This window comes from Delphinapterus leucas, chromosome 6 (assembly GCF_059928025.1).
Source record: "Delphinapterus leucas isolate spDelLeu-1000000601 "Yukka" chromosome 6, BTC_Dleu_Yukka2, whole genome shotgun sequence".
Lineage (NCBI taxonomy): Eukaryota > Metazoa > Chordata > Mammalia > Artiodactyla > Monodontidae > Delphinapterus > Delphinapterus leucas.
Window position 1 is genome coordinate 102956120 of NC_143134.1, and position 16979 is coordinate 102973098.

General features: G+C 40.8%; 2 pseudogenes; one reads left to right on the forward strand and one right to left on the reverse strand.

Moving 5' to 3' along the window:
- Positions 1–6024: 6024 nt before the first annotated feature.
- On the forward strand, positions 6025–7633 carry LOC111176924 (tricarboxylate transport protein, mitochondrial pseudogene; annotated as a pseudogene).
- Positions 7634–9857: 2224 nt separating this feature from the next.
- On the reverse strand, positions 9858–16081 carry LOC149749026 (small ribosomal subunit protein eS25 pseudogene; annotated as a pseudogene).
- Positions 16082–16979: the final 898 nt, after the last annotated feature.

Consider the following 16979-nt stretch of genomic DNA (forward strand, 5'->3'; position numbering starts at 1 on the left):
GATTTGTGTATACAGAAGAATCCTTGCATTCCTGGGATAAACCCCACTTGATCATGGGGTATGATCCTTTTAATATGCTGTTGGATTCTGTTTGCTAGTATTTTGTTGAGGGTTTTTGCATCTATGTTCTTCAGTGATATTGACCTGTAGTTTTCCTTTTTTGTGACATCTTTGTCTGGTTTTGATACCAGGGAGATGGTGGCCTCATAGAATGAGTTTGGGAGTGTCCCTCCCTCTGCTATATTTTGGAAGAGTTTGAGAAAGATAGGTGTTAGCTCTTCTCTAAATGTTTGATAGAATTTGCCTGTGAAGCCATCTGGTCCTGGGCTTTTGTTTGTTGCAAGATTTTTAATCACAGTCTCAATTTCAGTGCCTGTGATTGGTCTGTTTATATTTTCTGTTTCTTCCTGGTTCAGTCTTGGAAAGTTGTGTTTTTCTAAGAATTTGTCCATTTCTTCCAGGTTGTCCATTTTATTGGCATATAGCTGCTTGTAGTAATCTCTCATGATCCTCTGTATTTATGCAGTGTCAGTTGTTACTTCTCCTTTTTCATTTCTAATTCTATTGATTTGAGTCTTCTCCCTTTTTTTCTTGATGAGTCTGGCTAATGATTTATCAACTTTGTTTATCTTCTCAAAGAACCAGCTTTTAGTTTTATTGATCTTTGCTATCATTTCCTTCATTTCTTTTTCATTACTTCTGATCTGATCTTTATGATTTCTTTCCATCTGCTAACTTTGGGGTTTTTTTGTTCTTCTTTCTCTAATTGCTTTAGGTGTAAGGTTAGCTTGCTTATTTGAGATTTTTCTTGTTTCTTAAGGTAGGATTGTATTGCTATAAATTTCCCTCTTAGAACTGCTTTTGCTGCATCCCATAGGTTTTGTGTCATCATGTTTTCATTGTCATTTGTTTCTAGGTACTTTTTTATTTCCTCTTTGATTTCTTCAGTGATCTTTTGGTTATTTAGTAGCATATTGTTTAGCCTCCATGTGTTTCTATTTTTTACAGATGTTTTCCTGTAATTGATATCTAGTCTCATAGCGTTGTGGTCGGAAAAGATACTTGATACAATTTCCATTTTCTTAAATTTACCAAGGCTTGATTTGTGACCCAAGATATGATCTATCCTGGAGAATGTTCCATGAGCACTTGAGAAGAAAGTGTATTCTGTTGTTTTTGGATGGAATGTCCTGTAAATATCAAATAAATCCATCTTGTTTAATGTCATTTAAAGCTTGTGTTTCCTTATTTATTTTCATTTTGGTTGATCTGTTCATTGGTGAAAGTGGGGTGTAAAAGTCACCTACTGGGGCTTCCCTGGTGGCGCAGTGGTTGAGAGTCCGCCCGCCAATGCAGGGGACGCAGGTTCGTGCCCCGGTCTGGGAAGATCCCACATGCCGCAGAGCGGCTGGGCCCGTGAGCCATGGCTGCTGAGCCTGCGCGTCTGGAACCTGTGCTCCACAACAGGAGAGGCCACAACAGTGAGAGGCCCGCGTACCACAAAAAAAAAAAAAAAGTCACCTACTATTGGGCTTCCCTGGTGGCACAGTGGTTGAGAGTCCACCTTCCGATGCAGGGGACACGGGTTCGTGCCCCAGTCTGGGAAGATCCCACAAGCCGTGGAGGGGCTAGTCCCGTCAGCCGTGGCCGCTGAGCTTGCACGTCTGGAGCCAGTGCTCCACAACGGAGAGGCCACAACAGTGAGAGGCCCGTGTATCGCAAAAAAAAAAAAAAAAAGTCACCTACTATTATTTTGTTATTGTCTTGCTAATTGTTTGGCATAGGGTGTCCAGCACTGGAGCTTGCTGGTCATTGAGCAGAGCTGGGTCTTAGCGATGAGATGGAGATATCTGGGAGAGCTCTCACTGATTGATATTACGTGGGGCCGGGAGGTCTCTGTTGGTCCAATGTCCTGAACTCAGCTCTCCCACCTCAGAGGCTCAAGCCTGACAGCTGGCCGGAGCACCAAGACCCTGTCAGCCACACAGCTTTTGGGAAGTCTGAGGTTTTCTGACAGTGTTCACTAGGTGTTCTGTAGGAGTTGTTCTACATGTAAATGCATTTTTGATGTATTTGTGGGGGAGGAAGGTGATCTCCACGTCTTACTCCTCCACCATCCTGAAGGTCCTCTCTCTTCACACCTCTTGTTGCTAGAGGATCCACACTTCTTCTGGAAAGGACATAAATCTGGCAGTCTGACTTCAAGCCTAGCCCATCACCTTTTTTCCCTTTGTGTTTAGTCTGTTTCACTTGCTCATAGCGGGCCCCGTGCAGAAGCCGTGCCCCCTGCCCTTCAAACCAGAATTCCTCGTGAAACGGCTGAGCCAACACCTTAGCTTGGGACGTGCGCTGAAGCTCTTCACAGGACACTCCCACAATTTTTTTAGAATGAAAAATCAGCCCCGTTGCCTGCAACTTGATATTTTCCACTGTTTAGAAATAGTAGCCAAGAAAAATTCAATTCCCTGTCACAAATTCCAATTAAAATATTGTTTATGATATATTTCATAAAGTTAGCTATGTGCAAGAAAGAATGAATGCATCCATGTTAAAAATGTTAAACATATTACGTGAAAGTCAACAATGCAATTCATTTTTTTCAAAAATATTGACTGTTGGGCTTCCCTGGTGGCGCAGTGGTTGGGAGTCCGCCTGCCGATGCAGGGGACACGGGTTTGTGCCCCGGTCCGGGAGGATCCCACATGCCGTGGAGCGGCTGGGTCCATGAGACATGGCCGCTGAGCCTGCGCGTCCGGAGCCTGTGCTCCGCAACGGGAGAGGCCACAGCAGTGAGAGGGCTGCGTATCGCAAAAAAAAAAAAAAAAAAAAAGTATTGACTGTTACCTCAGTAACTAAAAATACCAAAGTATAACAACTGAAATACTATGTAAATTTAAATCATCTGTTGTTTTGGGGAAACACCTGTTCTCCCTGAACAATTAACAGTTCAGCAGCTATAATACGCACAGGTTTGAAACTTCAGCTCCTTCAGGGATAATGTCCCAAAGATCCAATTATATCAAACTTTTAAAAATTGAGACAGAGTGAACCACAGTTCCCCCCAAATAATTTCAAAGAACTCATAAAAACAGAGTCTTCTACTCCTCCCTGTCCAAACTAGCTATATCAAGATTTTTTTTCTTGAAAGATTACAGTGTAGAATACTTAACAGTATATAGAGAAAAGGTATCCTTAGAATTCTAAGACATGTATTTTTTTCATTTGTGAAACTACATGTATTTTTTTTTTCATTTGTGAAACCACTCTCTAGTTTTCAGAGATTAAAGGAAGCAAGGTTTACTCGTTAAGTCACTTGTCCCAACAAGTGATCAGAACTTTTATTCAATTACACATATTGAGAGGGCCTTTAAGCAACAAAACACCTCCACCCACACCTTGGTTTCTAAATGAATGCAATTCTCAACTAATAGGAAACATATCGTAGCTCCTTAGAGAAATGGCTGATGCCAAGGCTAGAGCAGGAACAGGACAAGATTAGCTGGGAGTACCTTATTGCACTAGAACATAAGGAAGTATGCAAAGAACAACTGGGATATTTCAAAAGGCTATAGGAGCCCACTTGATGAGGCTCCTATTGGCCAGGTCTGGGACAGATTATTTCGAGCATCAAAATAAATAATGGTAAAAATGGATTATAGTCCATAGAATGAAATAAGAATGCATGAATTCTTTTAGAAGGAAGGAAGGGAGGGAGGAAAAGAGGGAGGGGAGGGGAGGGGAAAGGAGGGGTCTGCCTTACAGTAGCATGCCAAAATATAAACATAGAAGAATGATATAGTTAGAAAATCATCAATCAAGGTTTAGGTTGTTATAGTAATAGATTATCATAGGTAAAATATTACAGTAGGTAGATGTAAATATCATAGTTGCATAGGTAAAAGCTGGATGAGAGACAGGATATTTACATAATGTCAAAGTATCTCACCACAAACTACTTATTAATTTCAAAAACAAGATGATAATAGCTTTACAGCAGAGTGCCACCTTAACATCACCAATAATGGGACATATTGACTCCACATGCCTCCACTGAGGACACAGTATCACTTCAGTGGGATTCCTCTCAAAAACACATAACCTGAAACTAATCATGAGGGAAAACCAGACAAAATTAAACTGAGGGATACTCTGCAAAATAACCAGCCTATACTTTTCAAAAATGTCAAGGTCGAGAGACAGAAAAACAAAAGGGCTAAGGAAATATTCCAGGAGACTGAAGAGACATGACAGCTAAAGGCAATGCATGACCCAGCATTGAATATTAGACCAGGAAAAACTTAGCTCTAAAGGACATTATTAGGACAATGGACAAAATTGGTATATGGGCTGTGAATTAGATAACAGTATGGTATCAGAGTTAAATTTCTTTTTTCTTTTTCTTTGAGTTAAATTTTTTTTTTTATTTAATTTATTTTTGGCTATGTGGGTCTTAGTTGTGGCATGCAGGATCTTCACTGAGGCATGCAGGATCTTTTGTTGTGGCGTGCGGGCTTCTCTCTAGTTGTGGCATGCGGGTTTTCTCTCTCCAGCTGTGGCGTGTGGGCTCCAGAGCGCATGGGCTCTGTAGTTTGTGGAACGTGGGCTCTCTCCTTGAGGCACGCGAGCTCAGTAGTTGTGGCACGTGTGCTTAGCTGCCCCGCAGCATGTGGGATCTTAGTTCCCTGACCAGGGATTGAACCCACAACCTCTGCATTGTAAGGCAGATTGTTTACCAGTGGACCACCAGGGAAGTCCCTAAGTTAAATTTCTTGATCTTCATAACTGCACTGTGGTTATGTAAGAGAATGTTCTTGTTGTTAAATACTGAAGTATTTGTTATTAAAGGGGCGACTTACCCTCCAACTTATCCTTAAATAGTTCATTAAAAAATATGTTTTCTAACTAAGAACAGAGTTGCCATATGATTCAGCAATCCCATTACTGGGCATATAGCCCAACAAAACTGTAATTCAGAAAGATACATGTACCCCTATGTTCATAGCAGCACAATTCACAATAGCCAATTCATGTAAACAACCTAAATGTCCACTGACAGATGAATGGATAAAGAAGATGTGGTACATATATACCATGGAATACTACTCAGCCATAAAAAGAAGGAAATAACACCATTTTCAGCAACATGGATGGGCCTAGAAATTATCATACTAAGTGAAGTAAGTCACAAAGAGAAAGACAAATACCATATATCACTTACATGTGGAATGTAAAATATGACACAAATGAACTTATCTACGAAACAGAAACACACTCACAGACACAGAGAACGAACTTGTGGTTGCCAAGGGGAAGGAGGGTGGGGGAGGGATGGATTGGGAGTTTCAGATCAGCAGATGCAAACTATTATTATATAAACTGGATAAACAACAAGGTCCTACTGTAGAGCACAGGGAACTATATTCAATATCCTGCAATAAACCAAAATGGAAATAAATACGAAAAAGAATATATATATATATATATATATATATCTGAATCACTTTCCCGTATAGCAGAAATTAACACAACATTGTAAGTCAACTATACTTCAATAAAATAAAAAAAATTTTAATATTTTTTTTACTAAGGTATTTTATTTTTCTCACAGAAATATTAAACTTTTTTAGTCACTGAATTATCAATGGCTGCAAGAATCTCCACAATATTTTTATATTTGGGGCACCTAAATGCCTAATCATAAATATGTTTTTACAAGTTCACTCCGGAGGGGCTTGACCTGTGTGTCACCCCGCTGTGCCTTGCCAGGAAAACGGAGGTGGAGCGTGGGGACCGGCTAGGCCTCCCAGCGGCTCAGACGCAGCAAAGTCCGCAGAGGCGGGGTGGCAGGGTTCTCAGGAGCGGGTTCCTGGTCCCCACAGGCGCCCTAGCGGCCGGATCGCAGTTTGCATCACCTTCCCCACCGGGTACATGATGACAAAGGTGCAGCCCTACGCGCGTTCGCACAGCCGGGTCCCTGGGCACTGGGACTGAGTATGGCAGGAGGTCGGCCGTCCTGGTGCCCCGGGCTGCACCGAGCCCTCCTCCCCGCTCTACGTCTCCTGCCCCAAAGCAGCCATCACATCCAGGATGGTCGCATCCCTCAGCACCCACGCGCAGGATGCCCAGGGGCCGCTGGACAGCACGTGGGCTGCTGTGTGGCCTGGCGTCCGCGAGGCCGAGGCCGTGGTGGTCGTGCGCTCAGGGAGACCATCCAGGTGAAATTCATACACGACCAGATCTCCCCTAAACCCACAGTACAGAGGATTCCTCCACGGGGGTCAGGGAGATTGTTCGGGAACAAGGGCTGAAGAGGACTTACCAGGGCCGCCAGCCAGCAGATCCCAGCGGGCCGTCCGTTTCTTGGTCAGAAGCTCCCTGCCCAACTGGTACTCAGGGCCCAACTCTGGCAAGCCCGGGAAACTGCTGATCACGGGGTTTTCAAGCTATCGCGAGTGCAGCCAGCGTCTTTGGGAACACGCCTCTGGACTAGGTCAAGACCGGATGCAGGGCCGGGAGGCGGAGCAACACCAAACACGGACGGGTGCTCGGAGGTCCTGAGGGATGAGGAGCTCAAAGCGTTCTGCAGTGGCATCGTCCCCCTACGGGGCCGAACCTGCCTGGACGTGGCCCTCGTGTTCATCATCTACGATGAGGTAGTGAAGCTGCTCAACAAAGGGTGGAAGACGGACTGAGCCCTGAGGGTCTGGGTGGGAAGACTAAGGATCTATAAAAATAGTGATAGGGGCTTCCCTGGTGGCACAGTGGTTGAGAGTCCGCCTACCAATGCAGGGGACACGGGTTCCTGCCCCGGTCTGGGAAGATCCCACATGCCGCGGAGCGGCTGGGCCCGTGAGCCATGGCCGCTGAGCCTGTGCGTCCGGAGCCTGTGCTCTGCAACGGGAGAGGCCACAACAGTGAGAGGCCCACGTACCGCAAAAAAAAAAAAAAAAAAAAAAAATAGTGATAGCTCAAATTGAATTATAGGTTGTTGGCTGGTCTTAGCTATTATCTATTATTATTCTTGGATAATTGAGCTTTGGCTAATGGGGGAACAGGAGTAGCTGCCAGAATGGGGAGCTTCTTGGTGCAGTGTATTCAAGGAAATCTCTGTCCAGTCATTAGCTGACCATTCAGCTGAGTAGAGACTTCATTGGTCAGGTCCAATAAAGAATTGAGACTTTACAGAATTAGTTCAGGAAATCACTAAAAATAGAACACACCAACAGCAACAAATTCTGGAATGGGAAGGGAATCTGATTTCGATTTGCCACAAATATTATTTTTAATGTCCAGTTTTCAACAACAAAATATGATGTATGCAAAGAAACAGGAAAATATGGGCCATATTTAGTAATGATAGAAAGGTCAACCCATCAAGAAGACACAACAATTATAAATATATATGTGGGGACTTCCCTGGTGGCAGTGGTTAAGAATCCACCTGCCAATGCAGCGGACACGGGTTCGAGCCCTGGTCCAGGAAAATCCCACTTGCCACGGAGCAACTAAGCCCGTGCACCACAACTACTGAGCCTGTGCTCTAGAGCCCACGAGCCACAACTACTGAAGCCCACACGCCTAGAGCCCGTGCTCCACAAGAGAAGCCACGGCAATGAGAAGCCCATGCACCGCAACAAAGAGTAGCCCCCGCTTGCCGCAACTAGAGGCCGCAAGTAGAGAAAGCCTGCACACAGCAACGAAGACCCAATGCAGCCAAAAACAAATAAGTAAATAAATTTAAAAATAATAATAAAATAAATTTTTTAAAGCCTAAATAAAATAAATATATATATATGCACCTGAAAAGAGCCCCAAAACACTCAGAACAGAAACTGACAGAATAAGAGGGAGAACTAGACAATTCAACAGTAATAGTTGAAGACTTTAATACTGAACTCTCAATGATTGGTTAAAAAAAAAAAACTAGCATGCCAACAAGGATATAGGAGGCTGGCACAACGCTATAAACCAACCAGATTTCACACGATCTATAGAACACCCACCCAACAAAATATACAAATACACATACACATTTTTCTCGAGGACACACAGAACATTACCTGCTGATTTTATGCCATCAGATTATGCATTGTGGTATGTTTGGCTTCCTTGCCTCCACAGTATGCTTGCAAGATCCACGTTGATGTGGCTGCAGTTTGTCCATTTTTTATTACTATATGATAGTCCATTTTATGATCATAACATACTTTATCCACTGTTCTGTTGTTAGACATTTTAATTGGCTCGCTCCACCTTTTGGCTACTTCAACTAATGTTGTTACAAACCTGCACGTGTACCTTTTGGTTCATGTCTGTGCATGAGTATATACTTAGGAGTGAAAGCAATAAGTGATAGAACACGTTTAAGTCACCTTTAGTAGATTTTTTTTTAATATCTACTCTAGCTTTTATATATTTATTTATTTATTTATGGCTGCATTGGGTCTTCATTGCTGTGCACGGGCTTTAATTGCGAGTGGGGGCTACTCTTCGTTGCAGTGCGCCGGCCTCTCATTAAGGTGGCTTCTCTTGTTGCAGAGCACAGGCTCTAGGTGCACGGGCTTCAGTAGTTGTGGCACGCAGGCTCAGTAGCTGTGGCTCACGGGCTCTAGAGCACAGGCTCAGTAGTTGTGGCGCACGGGCTTAGTTGTTCCGCAGCATGTGGGATCTTCCTGGACCAGGGCTCAAATCCATGTCCCCTGCATTGGCAGGTGGATTCTTAACCACTGCACCACCAGGGAAGCCCACCTTTAGTAGATTTTAAGCGATTTCCCAACATGGTATGAAAATTTACTATCAGATGTATCAGTTTCCTGTTGCTACATAACAAAGTAACCAAAACTTATTGCCGTAAAACAATTGCCATTTTCTCATATCCCATGGAGTCTGGGTCAGGAATTCAGACTATTTAAGGGTAATATTTGTGAGAGACTGTGTAGTGTGAACTTGGTAAGGATTTTGGATTTGAGACTTTCTTTCCTTTAGGGAGGAGTTTATTCAAGCTGCGGTCAGAACTGGTGAGCTGATCTCAGACTAAAAATCCTCGGTAAAACCAATTAAAAGATAGGATACATTCTGTGAGTAAATATTCTTTAGGGATTCAAAGAGAAAGTTATTTTGTCAAGAAATTTAAAGTGTAATATTGGGAGCTACATATAAAAAAGAACACCTAAAAGCACTCAGATTGTATACATTTCATGACGGAATTATGTGAGCAGAAATGTACAGAGGGCCCATGGAGGCTTCTCCCCAGATGACTCAAAAAAGATTCCAAGCACACACTGGAATTGTTGGTGAACAAGGAGGTCTCAAGAAGCCTTATTTTCTAAACACAGAACTTCTAGATTAGCACACTCTTGCATCTGAAAGTTGTTTTGATTGACCAAAGTCAGGCAGAAGCATAAACTTACAAGTTGTTAAGACTAGGCAGTAATAACATCATAAATGGGGGTTTTTTTGTTTTTTTTTTTTTGTTTTTTTTTTTGCGTTACGCGGGCCTGTCACTGTTGTGACCTCTCCCGTTGCGGAGCACAGGCTCCAGACGTGCAGGCTCAGCGGCCATGGCTCACGGGCCCAGCCGCTCCGCAGCATGTGGGATCTTCCCGGACTGGGGCACGAACCTGTGTCCCCTGCATTGGCAGGCGGACTCTCAACCACTGCGCCACCAGGGAAGCCCCATAAATGGTTTTTATGCCAGACTAAGTAGGTTAAATTTAATTTTGTGGACAATGGGGAGCTGTTTTAAATAAGTGAGAGCCATAATTTGTTTTATGGCCATAATCAAGGTATAGAATATTACCAACAACTAAGAAGTTCTCTTGTGCCCATTTGCAGTCAGTCTCCCCTGAGCTCATGCCTGAAACTACTGATCTGATTTCTGTCACTATAGTTTTCCTTTTCTAGAATTTCCTATAAATAGAATTATATAATATACAGCCTTGTCACTTAGCAAAATGTTTTATATTTGTATTGGTCATTTCTTTTCATTACTGAGTAGTATTCCACTGTATAAATCTGTCACAATGGTTTATTCACTAGTTGATAGACATTTGGATTGTTTTCAATTCTGAGCTATTATGAATAATTCTGCTCTTCACTTACAAGTTTTTGTGCAAACATAGGTTTTTATTTTATTACTCCTGGGTAAATACTCTGGAGTAAAATATCTGGGTCATAATGCAAGTATATGCTTAACTTCATATGATATACCAAACTGTTTCTTAAAGATGCTGTACCAGGGGGCTTCCCTGGTGGCACAGTGGTTAAGAATCCGCCTGTCAATGCAGGTGACACGGGTTCGAGCCCTGGTCCAGGAAGATCCCACATGCCACGGAGTAACTAAGCCCGTGTGCCACAACTACTGAGCCTGCACCCCAGAGCCCGTGAGCCACAACTGCTGAGCCCGCATGCCACAACCACTGAAGCCCACACGCCTAGAGCCCGTGCTCCACAACAGGGGAGGCCACCGCAATGAGAAGCCTGTACACTGCAATGAAGAGTAGCCCCCACTCGCCTCAACTAGAGAAAGCCCAATGCAGCAACGAGGACCCACTGCAGCCAAAAATAAATAAAATAAATAAATTTATATTTTTAAAAAGATGCTGTACCATTTTGAAACTGCATTAGTAATATAGGACAATTCTGTTACTCTATTATATCTGTGCCAATGCTTGGTATTGTAGCTCTTTTTGATTTTAGCCATTTCAATGGGTATCTAGAGGTATCTTGTGCTTCATTTTGTTAGGGAACACAATTTATTAACGTATTTTAACAAATAGTGTGTATGGAAAAATAATCAATACATGTTTCGTTATCTATAACTTACAAATACTCTAAAATGCTCCGGTTACAATGGATTGTCTTTTTTTAAAAACAACTTTACTAAGATATAATTCATATACCATACAATTGCCCCCATTTAAATTGTACAATTCAATGGGTTTTTTTTAGTGTGTTCACAGAGTCATGCAAATATCAGCACAATCAATCCTAGAACATTTCACCATCTATTAAAAAAAATTCAACACTGAGAAAGGAGAACCCTGTGCACTGTTGGTGGGAATATAAACTGGTACAGTCACCATGGAAAACAGTATGAAGTTTCCTCAAGAAATTAAAAATAGAACTACCATATGATCCAGCAATCCCTCTCCTGGGAACATATCCAAAGAAAACTAAATGACTATCTCAAAGAGATATATGCACTTCCATGTTCATTGCAACATTATTTACAAGAGCCAAGATATGGAAGCAACCTAAGTCCCCATCAACAGATGGATAAAGAAGTTGTGATATGTATATATACGTATATGTGTGTATATGTATACATGTACATATATATACACACATATATACATATAAATACAATGGAATATTACCCAGTCTTAAAAAATAATGAAATCTTGCCATCTGCAACACCATGGATGGACCTTGAGGACATGATGCTAAGTGAAATAATTCAGACAGAAAAAGACATACACTGTATGATTTCACTTACATGTGGAATTTAAAAAACAAAGCAACTGAACAAACAGAGCAAAAACAGAGTCACAGATATAGAGAACAAAGAGGTGGTTACCAGAGGGGACAGGAGCTGGATGCATGAGAGAAACAGGTAAGGGAGATTAAGAGGTATAGACTTCCAGCTACAAAATAAATGAGTCGTGGGCATAAAATGTACAGTGTGGGGAATAAGTCAATAATAATATAACATCTTTGTACAGTGACAGATAGTAACTAGACTTATCCTAGTGATCATTTCGTAATGTACAGAAATACCAAATCATTATGCCGTGCACCAGGAACTAACATAGTGTTGTAGGTCAATTTTACTTCAAAGACAAACAAACTCACAGAAAAAGAGATTAGATATGTAGTTACCAGAGGTGGGGGCTGGGAGGTAGGAAAATTGAATGAAGGTACAAACTGACAGTTATGAGTTAAATAAGTACTGGGAATATAAAGTACAACATATAAATATAATTAACACTGCTGTACGTTATATATGAAAATTATTAAGTGGGGTGTTAAAATCCCCTGCTATTATTGTGTTACTCTTGATTTCTCCCTTTATATCTATTAAGATTTACTTTATGTATTTAGGTGTTCCTATGTTAGGTGTTTTAGGTGTATGTTATGTATTAGGTGTTCCTTTATGTATTGAGGTGCTCCTATGTTGGGTGCATATATATTTACAATTGTTATATCTCCTCTTGGATTGATCCCTTGATCCTTATTGTAATGTCCTTCTTTGTTTCTTGTCACAGTCTGTTTTAAAGTCAATTTTTCTGATGTAACTATTGCTACTCCAGTTTTCTTTTCGTTTCCACATGCATGGAATACCTCATTCCATTCCCTCATTTTCAATCTGTGTGCATCTTTAGATCTGGCGTCTCTTGTAGGCAACATATATATGGGTCTTGTTTTTGTATCCACTCAGCCACTGTGTCTTCCAGTTGGATCATTTAGTCCATTTAAAGTAATTATTGATGGGTATGTACTTTTGACATTTTGTTTGGGGGTTGTCTTTGCAGCTTTCTTGTTCCTTTCTTTTTCTTTTGCTCTCTTCCCTTGTGATTTGATGACTATCTTTAGTATTATGCCTGGATTTCTTTCTCTTTTCTGTGTATCTATTACAGATTTTTGGTTTGTGGTTATTATGAGGTTTATATATAGCAATCTGTGTATATATATATATGTGATTAAGTTGCAGGTCCCTTAAGTTTGAATGCATTTTAACATCCTTGCATTTTTACCTGCCTCCACGTTTACATTTTTTTTAACATCTTTATTGGAGTATAATTGCTTTACAATGGTGTGTTAGATTCTGCTTTATAATAAAGATGCTACGAGAAAACTATTAGAGCTAATCACGTTTACTATTTTTGACATATTTTACACTGTTTTGTGTATCCCTCAACTTATTGTGGATATAGATGATTTTACGACTTTTATCTTTTAATGCTCATACTAGCTTTATATGTGGTTGATTTACTATCTTCACTGTATATTTGCCTTTACCAGTAAGATTTTTCCTTTAGTGATTTTCATATTTCTAGTTGTGGGTTTTCCACTTTTTAAAAACCAATTGTTATTCTAATCAAATAATCTGGTACTAGCTTGAAGGGAAAAGGGAGGAAAAGCATAGAAGGGAGCAGCTTAGGCTTTTTAGCTGCTATGAGAGAAAAAGCAAGGTATCTCTCACCTTCAAGCATATCTTCCACAGACTAAAAATATTTTTTTTTGATTTAATAAAGTTTTATTTTTCAAAATATACAGTTGGTGGGACCTGTGCACGCGTCTTCCTCAGCTGCTGGAGCATCTCCACCCTTGGTATTTCTGGTGTAAATTACTTGAGCTCTGTGCTTTGAAACCAGTTTAGTAAGTCCTTTACTAAGGAGCTCCTGAAGGGCTGCCCTGGCCAGGGAACCACAAATCTTCAGTATCTCAGGGACAACAGCTGGAGTTATAACCTTATAGTGGGTACTTCTTTAGAGTTTGTCTTATGTTGCTTTGTCAAACAAAACTAGGTTATTGAGCTTGTCCCGAACTTTGCCTTTGGACCACTTCTTCTTTTTGGCCTTGCCGCCAGATTTGTTCACTGGGTCTTTGTCTTTCTTGGCTGACTTTCCGGCATCCTTCTTCTTCTTGTCGTCCTTGGGCGACACAGCGAAGCCGGGAGAGCAGCTGCTACCACTGCGCCTCGCTGAGATGTCGGACAAAAAGCCACAGCCTAAAATCTGTTTGGCTATTTACAACATAGGATGTACCTATAGCTCTGATGTTTTATGTGCATAGCCATGTATGTTAATCTTAACCAAAAGCAGAACTGCTTGTTGTTTCTATGTGTTCATCAGGGATTACCTATATCAAAAAATCCAATCTTTCAATGATTGCTTCTCTCCAAGCATTTAACAGTAATTATTCAGGTGCCTTGCCTCTGTTTGTGTTTTGCCTTGGAACTCCCAGACACTTAAGCCAACAATTTCTGCTTGGTAGAAGTAGCTCAGAATACTGCACGCAGTAGGGCTTTTTTTTGGTCTTTAAAGTATAACCCGGCAATGCCTTGGAAGTTAACTATTTTCCCAGAGAACCAGTAAAAATTAATGCACCACTTCAAAGCACTGATCATGCAGCTTTTATTTACCACTTAATATCTTCTTGGGCATGGGAAGGATTTTTCCTTTCAAGACTACCACATGCTTAGCTAGCTTAGTACATATTGCAGAGGATTCTATGAAGACTTTGCATATAAAATACAAAAATCTGTTACATATACATCCATTTAACAACAGTTTGTACATTACAATGAGTGCCAATGTCAAAATAACTCCCTGTACTTCACAAGCAGCATGAATATATTGTGGCAGCAGCAGATAGAAACTTCCCCCAACGGGCAGACAGTGTTCATACAGTGCAAATGCTACTTAGAGCACAGACCAACAAGGTCACATCTTTTTTTCTTTTCTCATTAGTGAATACACAAGTAAAAGATGGAAGGGTAAAGCAATGGGGATTTGGTGGCAATCAGTTTTATTGTGCAGGTACACTGTATTACAGGTAGACACACCGGCAATTGTAAATTAGACACAAACATTAATTAAAGAAATGGCTGCTCTTTATCACCAAAAAGACAATTTGATACTTTGTTTTGATTTCCAATTGCCAAATTTCAGGTACCTCCTTTTCACATATCAATAAATTTGTGACGATATATATTCCAGGAATAAGGAATTCAGTAGACTCTCTAAATCAGTTGCCTATATGACAAGTAGCACTGAATATTCCTAGGGAAAAAAAATAATAAAACTCTGTTCCACATAGCTTTGGAAAATGAAGGCCAAAGATATAAATGTTCACGGGTCCTTTTGCCATCTGTTCACTAATATCAACATTCCACAATGACAAACTCTCAGTTATTAACTCTTTTAAATAAATACGTGTGCCCATGCACACCAACACAAAGCTGCATTGGGAGACCATAGTTAACGTTACTAGTTGTACAAATGACTTGGCTGGTCAAGATGAAGGCAGTTAAGTGTAAAACTTAGAAATGTGCTTAGAAAACTAAAACAAATTAATTCAACAGCACTAAGGTTCAAGTATCTTAGCACCTCTCTCAGCACCATGGGAAATTCCCAATATTGAATAACAAAAAGTTTAAAAAGCATAAAATCTGATGAGGTTTTAAACTTGCTACAGGCCAAGAGCACAATTCTTGCCCCTACACTCTTACCTTCCAACAATACCTGACCTACATGGCACTCTTGCCTAGGAAGAGTATCCCAGGTACTGCAAATGAAAGTCAGAGAGCACTTCATGGATGGGGAAATACAGATCTGGAAAACACCAAGTCCTATGAGGACGCAAGCTTTCTGAAAAACACCCGGAGTGGATTTTTTTTCCCCAAGCAAACACCACTCTCAAGTGGAAGTCCACGATAGTTTACTTAAAATTCATGATGCTACTAAAACTCACAATTATATTTAGTACCAGCTAAGAGGATGTTTTGGTAATAAACACTTAAATTTTCATTTGTAAACCCCTTTTCCAAACAGAAGCAACCCCAGAACATAGCATATGCAGCTAGGTTTAGGTACTATCTATGGCAGTGTTTTTCAAACTGAATAACAACCCATTTATGAGTCAGGAAATGAATTTAGTGGGTCTGAAAGAGCATTCAAAACGGTGGTGGGGAGTTGGCGGGGAGGGATCAAAGCAGATCACACACAGTAATGTACCATTTCACAAAACATTTTATTTCAGTTAAAGATTTTATATTCATTCTTTGTTTCTCTCTCCCTCCCTCCCTCCCCTCCACCCCACACACATTGCTCTGGGTCATGATGAAAAAAGTTAGTTTTACTATGGGTCACAGTCAAGAAAATTTTAAATACTTTGGTTAATAGAGACCACAAAAAAATAATAACACGGAGTTTCCACCCTGGTGTTAATGTCAGTAAGGGGTCAGTATTGAGTGTAAGCCAATTTTGTGCTTGTAATCCAAGGTGAGCTAGAGAGTTCTCCTTTTACTTGAATAAACACTTGTGTTAAAATTTGTTTTTTCCCCCTTACCCCACATCCTCAGGCAGGGGCCTGAGCAGCATAAGGAAAGGAAGAAACCCTACAGCTGCAGTTATTTACTTTGAATGGTATCAGGTTATTCCCAGACAGTTAATTAAAATGCTTTCCTTTCTATCCCATAGTCGTGACTGTAAGCATAAAAGTGGGTAGAAAATTTTAATTTGTCTTTACAGTTTTGAGATTATAAATGGTCTAAACCAAGCAGTCACGATTTCGTTGTTGGTTTGTGTTTTGCAAAATACGTAAGAGACAAAATGAACAATCTTGTCCTAATCTACCTTCATCTGCTTATAAAAGGAGGACGATTACATGGAGACCAAATTTTCCCTCCCTCTCAACCTGTAAGGTTGGTAGATAATCATTTTCTAAAAACCAATCATCTAAACAAATGACAAGACAATGTTCAACTTCTGCATTTCAAGAATCCAGTGGTGCTTACATCATGGGTCAGTTCAGTTCTGGTGCCAGGACTGCCGTACCATCTCATCTTGGGAGTTTCTCAGGTAGGCCAGGGTTAGCACTGATTAGCAGCAGGTTGTAAGAGAAAGTGTCCTGGGCAGGTCATCCATCACACAGGTTCCAGCCTTGGCACAGGCCTCCGAAAGGAAGCTACGTCATCTCATAACCTGTTTCTTCAGATGTAAAGAAGGGGGTTAAACTAAGTAGTCGATACAGCCCCTTCCTGAAATAACTTTTTAAAATTTGGATGCAGTTCTAAGATTTTTATGCAGCTTCCTCTGCAACTTTGTCTGTTCCTTTATTAACACCTTTAGCTCTTTCAACAGCTATTTCTGTCAGTTTCACCTACAACCACCTCTCAAATATCCAAGGTTCCATTTAGTTTATTCAGCCCAGATACTTTTAAAACATCAAGTGAAATAAAGCTAATAAGGAAC